This window comes from Hyla sarda, unplaced genomic scaffold (genome assembly GCF_029499605.1).
Source record: "Hyla sarda isolate aHylSar1 unplaced genomic scaffold, aHylSar1.hap1 scaffold_228, whole genome shotgun sequence".
Taxonomy (NCBI): domain Eukaryota; kingdom Metazoa; phylum Chordata; class Amphibia; order Anura; family Hylidae; genus Hyla; species Hyla sarda.
The window spans coordinates 330,038-348,787 of record NW_026608958.1 but is presented as its reverse complement, the minus strand read 5'-3'; the positions used below and the strand labels follow the sequence as shown (position 1 = coordinate 348,787).

The window sequence follows — 18,750 nt, the reverse complement described above, 5'->3', positions numbered from 1 at the left end:
CGTAAAAAAACGTGAAAAAAAAGTAAGAGGAAGAGAAGGGAAAAAAAGGTGGAAATGGGTTTAAAAGTGATTTCGGCGGAGAAATATATATATATATATATATATATATATATATATATATATATATACGCGCACACACACACATATATATAAACGTATTCTCCGTTGAGATATTGCAGCCGCTGCTGTGTCCAGGCCCAGGAGCCTTAGCACTGTGCTGTGATGTCACTCAATACCACTGACATCACTAGGTGTAAACAACATCTCTCCTTTGCTGTGTATGTGACTATGGAGCTGTTTGGTGATGTCGTCTATTATGGCCTTCATAGAAGCAACAGGAGATTGTTGCATCCATCTAGAACCCTCAGAACTACAGTGCTATGATGTCACTCACTTCCACAGGCCTTGCAGAGTGTAAACAACAACAACCCAGCTTTGTTGTGTATGTAACCATAGGGATTTGTGATGTCACCTAGAACCTTCACAGCAGCGACAGCTTTATGAGGAGCATCAGCACTGCTCTGCCTGAGCAGAACCATCACCGCCATAGGTTGTCAAATAACCCGGATTTAACCCACACAGGTAAGTCCAATGGGGTGCAGGCATGTCCTCTATGCTTACAGCTTCCCGTGGGTGTTGGTTTGATACCGTTTGGGGACAGCCAAGGAGGCATCTGCAGGCAACAAAGGTAGGTGTGTGCTTGTGTGTGTGTTTCCTATGCAGATCCTAAGCCCAGTGTCACATGCAAGTAGGAGGAGTAAGAAGGGTTCCTGGCAAATCCGGGTTATGGATTGCATTTAAAAAGGCCCCGTGGGAGTGCAATGGGCCCCTGTCTTGCTGCTTAGCAATAATGGTATGGGTTTAGGTTCTGCTGTGTGTACTGGTGGTTGACTGCCCCCCAGCCCAGAGTGTGCATGGAAAATTGTCTGGCAGCCTCCCTGACAGCAAGCAGTGATAGTGCCCATGAAGGGGACCTTGTTGGGCCCGCCCCTTTCACGGTTATCGCTTCTCGGCCTTTTGGCTAAGATCAAGTGTAGTATCTGTTCTTATCAGTTTAATATCTGATACGTCCCCTATCTGGGGACCATATATTAAATGGATTTTTGAGAACGGGGGCCGATTTCGAAGCTTGCTTCCGTCGCCCTATGCATTGACCCGATATGGCAGTATCTTCGGGTACAGTGCACCACCCCCTTACAGGGTTAAAAAGAAAGATTCCTACTTTCATTGCTACCTGCTTGCTGGCTAGCCAGCTAGCCAGCCCTGTGGGCCTTGCTGCTGCAGCCAAAAAACAAAAGGTGGTGCTGCTGCTGCTGCTTCTGCTGCTTCTGCTTGTGTCTGGCCGCTGTTGGAGCGTCCAGGCACAGGACTTCTGCTGCTGCTGACTAAATGGCCTCCTTAATTGGATCATTTGAGTAGCCAGCACACCTGTGCAGGTAGGGCATGACATGATAGGCAGCTGCCTTGATAGCGGGTGGGTGCTGAATGTTCCTAATTGACAAAATAAGATTAATGCTTATGAAGAAATATAAAATCTCATCCCTTCCCCAATATCGCGCCACACCCCTACCCCTTAATTCCCTGGTTGAACTTGATGGACATATGTCTTTTTTCGACCGTACTAACTATGTAACTATGTAACATAACATGGGGGGGGGGGGGGGGGGTCTCCTGGGGCTGTTCACACAGGTGTGTCATTGCTGTACATTGACCATGCATTGCTTCTGTGGTATTGCAAAGGCAAAGACAAATGCTTCCAGCCATCCATTGCACTAATGGATTGGTCATCAGCTGGCTGTCTATGTCCCGCATCAATATAGACCAAAGTACAGAGGGTTAGGCTATGCTATTGTGCACCTACCTGATGCATCAGAAGGTGCGAGGCCCTTGCTAAATTCTGTGCACAGACTTTGAGATCTATACTTTAGACTGTATCTAAACCTGCTCCAACATGGACTGACATTCTGGCCTACTTTCAGCCGATGCGACTTGTCTGTCGCTGAACAGTCGCTTTTTATGTATTCAGCACCTATGTATAATGTTGTAAAAATGCTCTAGAAGCTAAAGTCGCAGAAATGTCACACATATTTGGCCTGCAACTTTCTGTGCGACAAATTCAGACAGGAAAAATCAGTATAAATCCTTAGAAAATTATCCCCCAGTGTCTCCATCTGCTGGCGGTATTGAATAAGCATTGCTGCACTGATGGGGTATGCATTAGACGAAAAAAAAGAAGAAAAAGAAGAATAATACGCCCAGAAAAGAGGCGAAAAGGAGAAAAACGTAAAAAAACGTGAAAAAAAAGTAAGAGGAAGAGAAGGGAAAAAAAGGTGGAAATGGGTTTAAAAGTGATTTCGGCGGAGAAATATATATATATATATATATATATATATATATATATATATATACGCGCACACACACACATATATATAAACGTATTCTCCGTTGAGATATTGCAGCCGCTGCTGTGTCCAGGCCCAGGAGCCTTAGCACTGTGCTGTGATGTCACTCAATACCACTGACATCACTAGGTGTAAACAACATCTCTCCTTTGCTGTGTATGTGACTATGGAGCTGTTTGGTGATGTCGTCTATTATGGCCTTCATAGAAGCAACAGGAGATTGTTGCATCCATCTAGAACCCTCAGAACTACAGTGCTATGATGTCACTCACTTCCACAGGCCTTGCAGAGTGTAAACAACAACAACCCAGCTTTGTTGTGTATGTAACCATAGGGATTTGTGATGTCACCTAGAACCTTCACAGCAGCGACAGCTTTATGAGGAGCATCAGCACTGCTCTGCCTGAGCAGAACCATCACCGCCATAGGTTGTCAAATAACCCGGATTTAACCCACACAGGTAAGTCCAATGGGGTGCAGGCATGTCCTCTATGCTTACAGCTTCCCGTGGGTGTTGGTTTGATACCGTTTGGGGACAGCCAAGGAGGCATCTGCAGGCAACAAAGGTAGGTGTGTGCTTGTGTGTGTGTTTCCTATGCAGATCCTAAGCCCAGTGTCACATGCAAGTAGGAGGAGTAAGAAGGGTTCCTGGCAAATCCGGGTTATGGATTGCATTTAAAAAGGCCCCGTGGGAGTGCAATGGGCCCCTGTCTTGCTGCTTAGCAATAATGGTATGGGTTTAGGTTCTGCTGTGTGTACTGGTGGTTGACTGCCCCCCAGCCCAGAGTGTGCATGGAAAATTGTCTGGCAGCCTCCCTGACAGCAAGCAGTGATAGTGCCCATGAAGGGGACCTTGTTGGGCCCGCCCCTTTCACGGTTATCGCTTCTCGGCCTTTTGGCTAAGATCAAGTGTAGTATCTGTTCTTATCAGTTTAATATCTGATACGTCCCCTATCTGGGGACCATATATTAAATGGATTTTTGAGAACGGGGGCCGATTTCGAAGCTTGCTTCCGTCGCCCTATGCATTGACCCGATATGGCAGTATCTTCGGGTACAGTGCACCACCCCCTTACAGGGTTAAAAAGAAAGATTCCTACTTTCATTGCTACCTGCTTGCTGGCTAGCCAGCTAGCCAGCCCTGTGGGCCTTGCTGCTGCAGCCAAAAGACAAAAGGTGGTGCTGCTGCTGCTGCTTCTGCTGCTTCTGCTTGTGTCTGGCCGCTGTTGGAGCGTCCAGGCACAGGACTTCTGCTGCTGCTGACTAAATGGCCTCCTTAATTGGATCATTTGAGTAGCCAGCACACCTGTGCAGGTAGGGCATGACATGATAGGCAGCTGCCTTGATAGCGGGTGGGTGCTGAATGTTCCTAATTGACAAAATAAGATTAATGCTTATGAAGAAATATAAAATCTCATCCCTTCCCCAATATCGCGCCACACCCCTACCCCTTAATTCCCTGGTTGAACTTGATGGACATATGTCTTTTTTCGACCGTACTAACTATGTAACTATGTAACATAACATGGGGGGGGGGGGGTCTCCTGGCTGTTCACACAGGTGTGTCATTGCTGTACATTGACCATGCATTGCTTCTGTGGTATTGCAAAGGCAAAGACAAATGCTTCCAGCCATCCATTGCACTAATGGATTGGTCATCAGCTGGCTGTCTATGTCCCGCATCAATATAGACCAAAGTACAGAGGGTTAGGCTATGCTATTGTGCACCTACCTGATGCATCAGAAGGTGCGAGGCCCTTGCTAAATTCTGTGCACAGACTTTGAGATCTATACTTTAGACTGTATCTAAACCTGCTCCAACATGGACTGACATTCTGGCCTACTTTCAGCCGATGCGACTTGTCTGTCGCTGAACAGTCGCTTTTTATGTATTCAGCACCTATGTATAATGTTGTAAAAATGCTCTAGAAGCTAAAGTCGCAGAAATGTCACACATATTTGGCCTGCAACTTTCTGTGCGACAAATTCAGACAGGAAAAATCAGTATAAATCCTTAGAAAATTATCCCCCAGTGTCTCCATCTGCTGGCGGTATTGAATAAGCATTGCTGCACTGATGGGGTATGCATTAGACGAAAAAAAAGAAGAAAAAGAAGAATAATACGCCCAGAAAAGAGGCGAAAAGGAGAAAAACGTAAAAAAACGTGAAAAAAAAGTAAGAGGAAGAGAAGGGAAAAAAAGGTGGAAATGGGTTTAAAAGTGATTTCGGCGGAGAAATATATATATATATATATATATATATATATATATATATATATATATACGCGCACACACACACATATATATAAACGTATTCTCCGTTGAGATATTGCAGCCGCTGCTGTGTCCAGGCCCAGGAGCCTTAGCACTGTGCTGTGATGTCACTCAATACCACTGACATCACTAGGTGTAAACAACATCTCTCCTTTGCTGTGTATGTGACTATGGAGCTGTTTGGTGATGTCGTCTATTATGGCCTTCATAGAAGCAACAGGAGATTGTTGCATCCATCTAGAACCCTCAGAACTACAGTGCTATGATGTCACTCACTTCCACAGGCCTTGCAGAGTGTAAACAACAACAACCCAGCTTTGTTGTGTATGTAACCATAGGGATTTGTGATGTCACCTAGAACCTTCACAGCAGCGACAGCTTTATGAGGAGCATCAGCACTGCTCTGCCTGAGCAGAACCATCACCGCCATAGGTTGTCAAATAACCCGGATTTAACCCACACAGGTAAGTCCAATGGGGTGCAGGCATGTCCTCTATGCTTACAGCTTCCCGTGGGTGTTGGTTTGATACCGTTTGGGGACAGCCAAGGAGGCATCTGCAGGCAACAAAGGTAGGTGTGTGCTTGTGTGTGTGTTTCCTATGCAGATCCTAAGCCCAGTGTCACATGCAAGTAGGAGGAGTAAGAAGGGTTCCTGGCAAATCCGGGTTATGGATTGCATTTAAAAAGGCCCGTGGGAGTGCAATGGGCCCCTGTCTTGCTGCTTAGCAATAATGGTATGGGTTTAGGTTCTGCTGTGTGTACTGGTGGTTGACTGCCCCCCAGCCCAGAGTGTGCATGGAAAATTGTCTGGCAGCCTCCCTGACAGCAAGCAGTGATAGTGCCCATGAAGGGGACCTTGTTGGGCCCGCCCCTTTCACGGTTATCGCTTCTCGGCCTTTTGGCTAAGATCAAGTGTAGTATCTGTTCTTATCAGTTTAATATCTGATACGTCCCCTATCTGGGGACCATATATTAAATGGATTTTTGAGAACGGGGGCCGATTTCGAAGCTTGCTTCCGTCGCCCTATGCATTGACCCGATATGGCAGTATCTTCGGGTACAGTGCACCACCCCCTTACAGGGTTAAAAAGAAAGATTCCTACTTTCATTGCTACCTGCTTGCTGGCTAGCCAGCTAGCCAGCCCTGTGGGCCTTGCTGCTGCAGCCAAAAAACAAAAGGTGGTGCTGCTGCTGCTGCTTCTGCTGCTTCTGCTTGTGTCTGGCCGCTGTTGGAGCGTCCAGGCACAGGACTTCTGCTGCTGCTGACTAAATGGCCTCCTTAATTGGATCATTTGAGTAGCCAGCACACCTGTGCAGGTAGGGCATGACATGATAGGCAGCTGCCTTGATAGCGGGTGGGTGCTGAATGTTCCTAATTGACAAAATAAGATTAATGCTTATGAAGAAATATAAAATCTCATCCCTTCCCCAATATCGCGCCACACCCCTACCCCTTAATTCCCTGGTTGAACTTGATGGACATATGTCTTTTTTCGACCGTACTAACTATGTAACTATGTAACATAACATGGGGGGGGGGGGGTCTCCTGGCTGTTCACACAGGTGTGTCATTGCTGTACATTGACCATGCATTGCTTCTGTGGTATTGCAAAGGCAAAGACAAATGCTTCCAGCCATCCATTGCACTAATGGATTGGTCATCAGCTGGCTGTCTATGTCCCGCATCAATATAGACCAAAGTACAGAGGGTTAGGCTATGCTATTGTGCACCTACCTGATGCATCAGAAGGTGCGAGGCCCTTGCTAAATTCTGTGCACAGACTTTGAGATCTATACTTTAGACTGTATCTAAACCTGCTCCAACATGGACTGACATTCTGGCCTACTTTCAGCCGATGCGACTTGTCTGTCGCTGAACAGTCGCTTTTTATGTATTCAGCACCTATGTATAATGTTGTAAAAATGCTCTAGAAGCTAAAGTCGCAGAAATGTCACACATATTTGGCCTGCAACTTTCTGTGCGACAAATTCAGACAGGAAAAATCAGTATAAATCCTTAGAAAATTATCCCCCAGTGTCTCCATCTGCTGGCGGTATTGAATAAGCATTGCTGCACTGATGGGGTATGCATTAGACGAAAAAAAAGAAGAAAAAGAAGAATAATACGCCCAGAAAAGAGGCGAAAAGGAGAAAAACGTAAAAAAACGTGAAAAAAAAGTAAGAAGAAGAGAAGGGAAAAAAAGGTGGAAATGGGTTTAAAAGTGATTTCGGCGGAGAAATATATATATATATATATATATATATATATATATATATATATACGCGCACACACACACATATATATAAACGTATTCTCCGTTGAGATATTGCAGCCGCTGCTGTGTCCAGGCCCAGGAGCCTTAGCACTGTGCTGTGATGTCACTCAATACCACTGACATCACTAGGTGTAAACAACATCTCTCCTTTGCTGTGTATGTGACTATGGAGCTGTTTGGTGATGTCGTCTATTATGGCCTTCATAGAAGCAACAGGAGATTGTTGCATCCATCTAGAACCCTCAGAACTACAGTGCTATGATGTCACTCACTTCCACAGGCCTTGCAGAGTGTAAACAACAACAACCCAGCTTTGTTGTGTATGTAACCATAGGGATTTGTGATGTCACCTAGAACCTTCACAGCAGCGACAGCTTTATGAGGAGCATCAGCACTGCTCTGCCTGAGCAGAACCATCACCGCCATAGGTTGTCAAATAACCCGGATTTAACCCACACAGGTAAGTCCAATGGGGTGCAGGCATGTCCTCTATGCTTACAGCTTCCCGTGGGTGTTGGTTTGATACCGTTTGGGGACAGCCAAGGAGGCATCTGCAGGCAACAAAGGTAGGTGTGTGCTTGTGTGTGTGTTTCCTATGCAGATCCTAAGCCCAGTGTCACATGCAAGTAGGAGGAGTAAGAAGGGTTCCTGGCAAATCCGGGTTATGGATTGCATTTAAAAAGGCCCCGTGGGAGTGCAATGGGCCCCTGTCTTGCTGCTTAGCAATAATGGTATGGGTTTAGGTTCTGCTGTGTGTACTGGTGGTTGACTGCCCCCCAGCCCAGAGTGTGCATGGAAAATTGTCTGGCAGCCTCCCTGACAGCAAGCAGTGATAGTGCCCATGAAGGGGACCTTGTTGGGCCCGCCCCTTTCACGGTTATCGCTTCTCGGCCTTTTGGCTAAGATCAAGTGTAGTATCTGTTCTTATCAGTTTAATATCTGATACGTCCCCTATCTGGGGACCATATATTAAATGGATTTTTGAGAACGGGGGCCGATTTCGAAGCTTGCTTCCGTCGCCCTATGCATTGACCCGATATGGCAGTATCTTCGGGTACAGTGCACCACCCCCTTACAGGGTTAAAAAGAAAGATTCCTACTTTCATTGCTACCTGCTTGCTGGCTAGCCAGCTAGCCAGCCCTGTGGGCCTTGCTGCTGCAGCCAAAAAACAAAAGGTGGTGCTGCTGCTGCTGCTTCTGCTGCTTCTGCTTGTGTCTGGCCGCTGTTGGAGCGTCCAGGCACAGGACTTCTGCTGCTGCTGACTAAATGGCCTCCTTAATTGGATCATTTGAGTAGCCAGCACACCTGTGCAGGTAGGGCATGACATGATAGGCAGCTGCCTTGATAGCGGGTGGGTGCTGAATGTTCCTAATTGACAAAATAAGATTAATGCTTATGAAGAAATATAAAATCTCATCCCTTCCCCAATATCGCGCCACACCCCTACCCCTTAATTCCCTGGTTGAACTTGATGGACATATGTCTTTTTTCGACCGTACTAACTATGTAACTATGTAACATAACATGGGGGGGGGGGGGGGGGGGGGTCTCCTGGCTGTTCACACAGGTGTGTCATTGCTGTACATTGACCATGCATTGCTTCTGTGGTATTGCAAAGGCAAAGACAAATGCTTCCAGCCATCCATTGCACTAATGGATTGGTCATCAGCTGGCTGTCTATGTCCCGCATCAATATAGACCAAAGTACAGAGGGTTAGGCTATGCTATTGTGCACCTACCTGATGCATCAGAAGGTGCGAGGCCCTTGCTAAATTCTGTGCACAGACTTTGAGATCTATACTTTAGACTGTATCTAAACCTGCTCCAACATGGACTGACATTCTGGCCTACTTTCAGCCGATGCGACTTGTCTGTCGCTGAACAGTCGCTTTTTATGTATTCAGCACCTATGTATAATGTTGTAAAAATGCTCTAGAAGCTAAAGTCGCAGAAATGTCACACATATTTGGCCTGCAACTTTCTGTGCGACAAATTCAGACAGGAAAAATCAGTATAAATCCTTAGAAAATTATCCCCCAGTGTCTCCATCTGCTGGCGGTATTGAATAAGCATTGCTGCACTGATGGGGTATGCATTAGACGAAAAAAAAGAAGAAAAAGAAGAATAATACGCCCAGAAAAGAGGCGAAAAGGAGAAAAACGTAAAAAAACGTGAAAAAAAAGTAAGAGGAAGAGAAGGGAAAAAAAGGTGGAAATGGGTTTAAAAGTGATTTCGGCGGAGAAATATATATATATATATATATATATATATATATATATATATATATACGCGCACACACACACATATATATAAACGTATTCTCCGTTGAGATATTGCAGCCGCTGCTGTGTCCAGGCCCAGGAGCCTTAGCACTGTGCTGTGATGTCACTCAATACCACTGACATCACTAGGTGTAAACAACATCTCTCCTTTGCTGTGTATGTGACTATGGAGCTGTTTGGTGATGTCGTCTATTATGGCCTTCATAGAAGCAACAGGAGATTGTTGCATCCATCTAGAACCCTCAGAACTACAGTGCTATGATGTCACTCACTTCCACAGGCCTTGCAGAGTGTAAACAACAACAACCCAGCTTTGTTGTGTATGTAACCATAGGGATTTGTGATGTCACCTAGAACCTTCACAGCAGCGACAGCTTTATGAGGAGCATCAGCACTGCTCTGCCTGAGCAGAACCATCACCGCCATAGGTTGTCAAATAACCCGGATTTAACCCACACAGGTAAGTCCAATGGGGTGCAGGCATGTCCTCTATGCTTACAGCTTCCCGTGGGTGTTGGTTTGATACCGTTTGGGGACAGCCAAGGAGGCATCTGCAGGCAACAAAGGTAGATGTGTGCTTGTGTGTGTGTTTCCTATGCAGATCCTAAGCCCAGTGTCACATGCAAGTAGGAGGAGTAAGAAGGGTTCCTGGCAAATCCGGGTTATGGATTGCATTTAAAAAGGCCCCGTGGGAGTGCAATGGGCCCCTGTCTTGCTGCTTAGCAATAATGGTATGGGTTTAGGTTCTGCTGTGTGTACTGGTGGTTGACTGCCCCCCAGCCCAGAGTGTGCATGGAAAATTGTCTGGCAGCCTCCCTGACAGCAAGCAGTGATAGTGCCCATGAAGGGGACCTTGTTGGGCCCGCCCCTTTCACGGTTATCGCTTCTCGGCCTTTTGGCTAAGATCAAGTGTAGTATCTGTTCTTATCAGTTTAATATCTGATACGTCCCCTATCTGGGGACCATATATTAAATGGATTTTTGAGAACGGGGGCCGATTTCGAAGCTTGCTTCCGTCGCCCTATGCATTGACCCGATATGGCAGTATCTTCGGGTACAGTGCACCACCCCCTTACAGGGTTAAAAAGAAAGATTCCTACTTTCATTGCTACCTGCTTGCTGGCTAGCCAGCTAGCCAGCCCTGTGGGCCTTGCTGCTGCAGCCAAAAAACAAAAGGTGGTGCTGCTGCTGCTGCTTCTGCTGCTTCTGCTTGTGTCTGGCCGCTGTTGGAGCGTCCAGGCACAGGACTTCTGCTGCTGCTGACTAAATGGCCTCCTTAATTGGATCATTTGAGTAGCCAGCACACCTGTGCAGGTAGGGCATGACATGATAGGCAGCTGCCTTGATAGCGGGTGGGTGCTGAATGTTCCTAATTGACAAAATAAGATTAATGCTTATGAAGAAATATAAAATCTCATCCCTTCCCCAATATCGCGCCACACCCCTACCCCTTAATTCCCTGGTTGAACTTGATGGACATATGTCTTTTTTCGACCGTACTAACTATGTAACTATGTAACATAACATGGGGGGGGGGGGGGGGGTCTCCTGGCTGTTCACACAGGTGTGTCATTGCTGTACATTGACCATGCATTGCTTCTGTGGTATTGCAAAGGCAAAGACAAATGCTTCCAGCCATCCATTGCACTAATGGATTGGTCATCAGCTGGCTGTCTATGTCCCGCATCAATATAGACCAAAGTACAGAGGGTTAGGCTATGCTATTGTGCACCTACCTGATGCATCAGAAGGTGCGAGGCCCTTGCTAAATTCTGTGCACAGACTTTGAGATCTATACTTTAGACTGTATCTAAACCTGCTCCAACATGGACTGACATTCTGGCCTACTTTCAGCCGATGCGACTTGTCTGTCGCTGAACAGTCGCTTTTTATGTATTCAGCACCTATGTATAATGTTGTAAAAATGCTCTAGAAGCTAAAGTCGCAGAAATGTTGTTACGCCGAGCGCTCCGGGTCCCCGCTCCTCCCCGGAGCGCTCGCTTCACTCTCCCCGCGGCAGCGCTCCGGTCACGTCCTCTGACCCGGGGCGCTGCGATTCCGCTGCCAGCCGGGATGCGATTCGCGATGCGGGTAGCGCCCGCTCGCGATGCGCACCCCGGCTCCCCTACCTGACTCGCTCTCCGTCTGTTCTGTCCCGGCGCGCGCGGCCCCGCTCCCTAGGGCGCGCGCGCGCCGGGTCTCTGCGATTTAAAGGGCCACTGCGCCGCTGATTGGCGCAGTGGTTCCAATTAGTGTGTTCACCTGTGCACTTCCCTATATCACCTCACTTCCCCTGCACTCCCTTGCCGGATCTTGTTGCCTTAGTGCCAGTGAAAGCGTTCCTTGTGTGTTCTTTGCCTGTGTTTCCAGACCTTCTGCCGTTGCCCCTGACTACGATCCTTGCTGCCTGCCCCGACCTTCTGCTACGTCCGACCTTGCTTTTGCCTACTCCCTTGTACCGCGCCTATCTTCAGCAGCCAGAGAGGTGAGCCGTTGCTAGTGGATACGACCTGGTCACTACCGCCGCAGCAAGACCATCCCGCTTTGCGGCGGGCTCTGGTGAAAACCAGTAGTGGCTTAGAACCGGTCCACTAGCACGGTCCACGCCAATCCCTCTCTGGCACAGAGGATCCACTACCTGCCAGCCGGCATCGTGACAGTAGATCCGGCCATGGATCCCGCTGAAGTTCCTCTGCCAGTTGTCGCTGACCTCACCACGGTGGTCGCCCAGCAGTCACAACAGATAGCGCAACAAGGCCAACAGCTGTCTCAACTGACCATTATGCTACAACAGTTACTACCACAGCTTCAGCAGTCATCTCCTCCGCCAGCTCCTGCACCTCCTCCGCAGCGAGTTGCCGCTCCTGGGATACGCTTATCCTTGCCGGATAAATTTGATGGTGACTCTAAGTTTTGCCGTGGCTTTCTTTCCCAATGTTCCCTGCATCTGGAGATGATGTCGGACCTGTTTCCCACTGAAAGGTCTAAGGTGGCTTTCGTAGTCAGCCTTCTGTCCGGAAAAGCCCTGTCATGGGCCACACCGCTCTGGGACCGCAATGACCCCGTCACTGCCTCTGTACACTCCTTCTTCTCGGAAATCCGAAGTGTCTTTGAGGAACCTGCCCGAGCCTCTTCTGCTGAGACTGCCCTGTTGAACCTGGTCCAGGGTAATTCTTCCGTTGGCGAGTATGCCGTACAATTCCGTACTCTTGCTTCAGAATTGTCCTGGAATAATGAGGCCCTCTGCGCGACCTTCAAAAAAGGCCTATCCAGCAACATTAAAGATGTTCTGGCCGCACGAGAAATTCCTGCTAATCTACATGAACTTATTCACCTAGCCACTCGCATTGACATGCGTTTTTCCGAAAGGCGTCAGGAACTCCGCCAAGATATGGACTCTGTTCGCACGAGGCGTTTCTTCTCCTCGGCTCCTCTCTCCTCTGGTCCCCTGCAATCTGTTCCTGTGCCTCCCGCCGTGGAGGCTATGCAGGTCGACCGGTCTCGCCTGACACCTCAAGAGAGGACACGACGCCGTATGGAGAACCTCTGCCTGTACTGTGCTAGTACCGAACACTTCCTGAGAGATTGTCCTATCCGTCCTCCCCGCCTGGAAAGACGTACGCTGACTCCGCACAAAGGTGAGACAGTCCTTGATGTCTACTCTGCTTCTCCACGTCTTACTGTGCCTGTGCGGATGTCTGCCTCTGCCTTCTCCTTCTCTACAGTGGCCTTCTTGGACTCTGGATCTGCAGGAAATTTTATTTTGGCCTCTCTCGTCAACAGGTTCAACATCCCGGTGACCAGTCTCGCCAGACCCCTCTACATCAATTGTGTAAATAATGAAAGATTGGACTGTACCATACGTTTCCGCACGGAGCCCCTTCTTATGAGCATCGGATCTCATCATGAGAGGATTGAACTTTTGGTCCTCCCCAATTGCACCTCGGAAATTCTCCTTGGACTTCCCTGGCTTCAACTTCATTCCCCTACTCTGGATTGGTCCACTGGGGAGATCAAGAGTTGGGGGTCCTCTTGTTCCAAGAACTGTCTAAAACCGGTTCCCAGTAACCCTTGCCGTAACTCTGTGGTTCCTCCAGTAACCGGTCTCCCTAAGGCCTATATGGACTTCGCGGATGTTTTCTGCAAAAAACAAGCTGAGACTCTACCTCCTCACAGGCCTTATGATTGCCCTATCGACCTCCTCCCGGGCACTACTCCACCCCGGGGCAGAATTTATCCTCTCTCTGCCCCAGAGACTCTTGCCATGTCCGAATACGTCCAGGAGAATCTAAAAAAGGGCTTTATCCGTAAATCCTCCTCTCCTGCCGGAGCCGGATTTTTCTTTGTGTCCAAAAAAGATGGCTCCCTACGTCCTTGCATTGACTACCGCGGTCTTAATAAAATCACGGTTAAGAACCGCTACCCCTTACCCCTCATCTCTGAACTCTTTGATCGCCTCCAAGGTGCCCACATCTTCACTAAATTGGACTTAAGAGGCGCCTATAACCTCATCCGCATCAGAGAGGGGGACGAGTGGAAAACGGCATTTAACACCAGAGATGGACACTTTGAGTATCTGGTCATGCCCTTTGGACTGTGCAACGCCCCTGCCGTCTTCCAAGACTTTGTCAATGAAATTTTTCGTGATCTGTTATACTCCTGTGTTGTTGTATATCTGGACGATATCCTAATTTTTTCTGCCAATCTAGAAGAACACCGCCAGCATGTCCGTATGGTTCTTCAGAGACTTCGTGACAACCAACTCTATGCCAAAATTGAGAAATGTCTGTTTGAATGCCAATCTCTTCCTTTTCTAGGATATTTGGTCTCTGGCCAGGGACTACAGATGGATCCAGACAAACTCTCTGCCGTCTTAGATTGGCCACGCCCCTCCGGACTCCGTGCTATCCAACGCTTTTTGGGGTTCGCCAATTATTACAGGCAATTTATTCCACATTTTTCTACCATTGTGGTTCCTATCGTGGCTTTAACCAAAAAAAATGCTGATCCCAAGTCCTGGCCTCCTCAAGCAGAAGACGCCTTTAAACGACTCAAGTCTGCCTTTTCTTCGGCTCCCGTCCTCTCCAGACCTGACCCTTCCAAACCCTTCCTATTGGAGGTTGATGCCTCCTCAGTGGGAGCTGGAGCTGTTCTTCTACAAAAAAATTCTTCCGGGCATGCTGTCACTTGTGGTTTTTTCTCTAGGACCTTCTCTCCAGCGGAGAGGAACTACTCCATCGGGGATCGAGAGCTTCTAGCCATTAAATTAGCACTTGAGGAATGGAGGCATCTGCTGGAGGGATCAAGTTCTCCTGTTATTATCTACACCGACCACAAGAACCTCTCCTACCTCCAGTCTGCCCAACGGCTGAATCCTCGCCAGGCCCGGTGGTCTCTGTTCTTTGCCCGATTTAATTTTGAGATTCACTTTCGTCCTGCCGATAAGAACATTAGGGCCGATGCTCTCTCTCGTTCCTCGGATGCCTCAGAAGTTGAACTCTCTCCGCAACACATCATTCCACCTGACTGCCTCATCTCCACTTCTCCTGCCTCCATCAGGCAGACTCCTCCAGGAAAGACCTTTGTTTCTCCTCGCCAACGCCTCGGAATCCTCAAATGGGGTCACTCCTCCCATCTCGCAGGTCATGCGGGTATCAAGAAATCTGTGCAACTCATCTCCCGCTTCTATTGGTGGCCGACTCTGGAGACGGATGTTGTGGACTTTGTGCGAGCCTGCACTATCTGTGCCCGGGATAAGACTCCTCGCCAGAAGCCCGCTGGTTTTCTTCATCCTCTGCCTGTCCCCGAACAGCCTTGGTCTCTGATTGGTATGGATTTTATTACTGATTTACCCCCTTCCCGTGGCAACACTGTTATTTGGGTGGTCGTTGATCGATTCTCCAAAATGGCACATTTCATCCCTCTTCCTGGTCTTCCTTCTGCGCCTCAGTTGGCTAAACAATTTTTTGTACACATTTTTCGTCTTCACGGGTTGCCTACGCAGATTGTCTCGGATAGAGGCGTCCAATTCGTGTCTAAATTCTGGAGGGCTCTCTGTAAACAACTCAAGATTAAATTAAATTTTTCTTCTGCATATCATCCCCAGTCCAATGGACAAGTAGAAAGGATTAACCAGATCTTGGGTGATTATTTACGACATTTTGTTTCCTCCCGCCAGGATGACTGGGCAGATCTCCTCCCATGGGCCGAATTCTCGTATAACTTCAGGGTCTCTGAGTCTTCCTCCAAATCCCCATTTTTCGTGGTGTACGGCCGTCACCCTCTTCCCCCCCTCCCTACTCCCTTGCCCTCTGGTCTGCCCGCTGTGGATGAAATTTCTCGTGACCTTTCCATCATATGGAGAGAGACCCAAAAATCTCTCTTACAGGCTTCATCACGCATGAAGAAGTTCGCGGATAAGAAAAGAAGAGCTCCCCCCGTCTTTTCCCCTGGAGACAAGGTATGGCTCTCCGCTAAATATGTCCGCTTCCGTGTCCCTAGCTACAAGTTGGGACCACGCTATCTTGGTCCTTTCAAAATTTTGTGTCAAATTAATCCTGTCTCTTATAAACTTCTTCTTCCTCCCTCTCTTCGTATCCCTAATGCCTTTCACATCTCTCTTCTCAAACCACTCATCCTCAACCGTTTTTCTCCCAAATCTGTTCCTCCCACTCCTGTTTCCGGCTCCTCGGACATCTTCTCGGTCAAAGAAATTTTAGCTGCCAAAAAGGTCAGAGGGAAAAATTTTTTTTTAGTGGACTGGGAGGGTTGTGGTCCTGAAGAGAGATCCTGGGAACCTGAGGACAACATCCTAGACAAAAGTCTGCTCCTCAGGTTCTCAGGCTCTAAGAAGAGGGGGAGACCCAAGGGGGGGGGTACTGTTACGCCGAGCGCTCCGGGTCCCCGCTCCTCCCCGGAGCGCTCGCTTCACTCTCCCCGCGGCAGCGCTCCGGTCACGTCCTCTGACCCGGGGCGCTGCGATTCCGCTGCCAGCCGGGATGCGATTCGCGATGCGGGTAGCGCCCGCTCGCGATGCGCACCCCGGCTCCCCTACCTGACTCGCTCTCCGTCTGTTCTGTCCCGGCGCGCGCGGCCCCGCTCCCTAGGGCGCGCGCGCGCCGGGTCTCTGCGATTTAAAGGGCCACTGCGCCGCTGATTGGCGCAGTGGTTCCAATTAGTGTGTTCACCTGTGCACTTCCCTATATCACCTCACTTCCCCTGCACTCCCTTGCCGGATCTTGTTGCCTTAGTGCCAGTGAAAGCGTTCCTTGTGTGTTCTTTGCCTGTGTTTCCAGACCTTCTGCCGTTGCCCCTGACTACGATCCTTGCTGCCTGCCCCGACCTTCTGCTACGTCCGACCTTGCTTTTGCCTACTCCCTTGTACCGCGCCTATCTTCAGCAGCCAGAGAGGTGAGCCGTTGCTAGTGGATACGACCTGGTCACTACCGCCGCAGCAAGACCATCCCGCTTTGCGGCGGGCTCTGGTGAAAACCAGTAGTGGCTTAGAACCGGTCCACTAGCACGGTCCACGCCAATCCCTCTCTGGCACAGAGGATCCACTACCTGCCAGCCGGCATCGTGACAAATGTCACACATATTTGGCCTGCAACTTTCTGTGCGACAAATTCAGACAGGAAAAATCAGTATAAATCCTTAGAAAATTATCCCCCAGTGTCTCCATCTGCTGGCGGTATTGAATAAGCATTGCTGCACTGATGGGGTATGCATTAGACGAAAAAAAAGAAGAAAAAGAAGAAGAATACGCCCAGAAAAGAGGCGAAAAGGAGAAAAACGTAAAAAAACGTGAAAAAAAAGTAAGAGGAAGAGAAGGGAAAAAAAGGTGGAAATGGGTTTAAAAGTGATTTCGGCAGAGAAATATATATATATATATATATATATATATATATATATATATACGCGCACACACACACATATATATAAACGTATTCTCCGTTGAGATATTGCAGCCGCTGCTGTGTCCAGGCCCAGGAGCCTTAGCACTGTGCTGTGATGTCACTCAATACCACTGACATCACTAGGTGTAAACAACATCTCTCCTTTGCTGTGTATGTGACTATGGAGCTGTTTGGTGATGTCGTCTATTATGGCCTTCATAGAAGCAACAGGAGATTGTTGCATCCATCTAGAACCCTCAGAACTACAGTGCTATGATGTCACTCACTTCCACAGGCCTTGCAGAGTGTAAACAACAACAACCCAGCTTTGTTGTGTATGTAACCATAGGGATTTGTGATGTCACCTAGAACCTTCACAGCAGCGACAGCTTTATGAGGAGCATCAGCACTGCTCTGCCTGAGCAGAACCATCACCGCCATAGGTTGTCAAATAACCCGGATTTAACCCACACAGGTAAGTCCAATGGGGTGCAGTCATGTCCTCTATGCTTACAGCTTCCCGTGGGTGTTGGTTTGATACCGTTTGGGGACAGCCAAGGAGGCATCTGCAGGCAACAAAGGTAGGTGTGTGCTTGTGTGTGTGTTTCCTATGCAGATCCTAAGCCCAGTGTCACATGCAAGTAGGAGGAGTAAGAAGGGTTCCTGGCAAATCCGGGTTATGGATTGCATTTAAAAAGGCCCCGTGGGAGTGCAATGGGCCCCTGTCTTGCTGCTTAGCAATAATGGTATGGGTTTAGGTTCTGCTGTGTGTACTGGTGGTTGACTGCCCCCCAGCCCAGAGTGTGCATGGAAAATTGTCTGGCAGCCTCCCTGACAGCAAGCAGTGATAGTGCCCATGAAGGGGACCTTGTTGGGCCCGCCCCTTTCACGGTTATCGCTTCTCGGCCTTTTGGCTAAGATCAAGTGTAGTATCTGTTCTTATCAGTTTAATATCTGATACGTCCCCTATCTGGGGACCATATATTAAATGGATTTTTGAGAACGGGGGCCGATTTCGAAGCTTGCTTCCGTCGCCCTATGCATTGACCCGATATGGCAGTATCTTCGGGTACAGTGCACCACCCCCTTACAGGGTTAAAAAGAAAGATTCCTACTTTCATTGCTACCTGCTTGCTGGCTAGCCAGCTAGCCAGCCCTGTGGGCCTTGCTGCTGCAGCCAAAAAACAAAAGGTGGTGCTGCTGCTGCTGCTTCTGCTGCTTCTGCTTGTGTCTGGCCGCTGTTGGAGCGTCCAGGCACAGGACTTCTGCTGCTGCTGACTAAATGGCCTCCTTAATTGGATCATTTGAGTAGCCAGCACACCTGTGCAGGTAGGGCATGACATGATAGGCAGCTGCCTTGATAGCGGGTGGGTGCTGAATGTTCCTAATTGACAAAATAAGATTAATGCTTATGAAGAAATATAAAATCTCATCCCTTCCCCAATATCGCGCCACACCCCTACCCCTTAATTCCCTGGTTGAACTTGATGGACATATGTCTTTTTTCGACCGTACTAACTATGTAACTATGTAGCATAACATGGGGGGGGGGGGGGGGGGGGTCTCCTGGCTGTTCACACAGGTGTGTCATTGCTGTACATTGACCATGCATTGCTTCTGT

General features: G+C 48.4%; 6 non-coding genes across 6 annotated transcripts; all 6 read left to right on the top strand.

Annotated features, from left to right (window-relative positions):
- Positions 1 to 1,001: 1,001 nt before the first annotated feature.
- LOC130321670 (U2 spliceosomal RNA) lies at positions 1,002 to 1,192 on the top strand. Its single transcript, XR_008867357.1, has one exon. It is a non-coding gene; the product is annotated as a U2 spliceosomal RNA (small nuclear RNA).
- Positions 1,193 to 3,281: 2,089 nt separating this feature from the next.
- LOC130321668 (U2 spliceosomal RNA) lies at positions 3,282 to 3,472 on the top strand. The gene has a single exon (XR_008867356.1). It is a non-coding gene; the product is annotated as a U2 spliceosomal RNA (small nuclear RNA).
- A 2,085-nt stretch (positions 3,473 to 5,557) lies between these two features.
- Positions 5,558 to 5,748, top strand: LOC130321667 (U2 spliceosomal RNA). Its single transcript, XR_008867355.1, has one exon. It is a non-coding gene; the product is annotated as a U2 spliceosomal RNA (small nuclear RNA).
- Positions 5,749 to 7,830: 2,082 nt separating this feature from the next.
- Positions 7,831 to 8,021, top strand: LOC130321666 (U2 spliceosomal RNA). The gene has a single exon (XR_008867354.1). It is a non-coding gene; the product is annotated as a U2 spliceosomal RNA (small nuclear RNA).
- Positions 8,022 to 10,113: 2,092 nt separating this feature from the next.
- LOC130321665 (U2 spliceosomal RNA) lies at positions 10,114 to 10,304 on the top strand. Its single transcript, XR_008867353.1, has one exon. It is a non-coding gene; the product is annotated as a U2 spliceosomal RNA (small nuclear RNA).
- Positions 10,305 to 18,023: 7,719 nt separating this feature from the next.
- Positions 18,024 to 18,214, top strand: LOC130321664 (U2 spliceosomal RNA). The gene has a single exon (XR_008867352.1). It is a non-coding gene; the product is annotated as a U2 spliceosomal RNA (small nuclear RNA).
- The last annotated feature ends 536 nt before the right edge of the window (positions 18,215 to 18,750 follow it).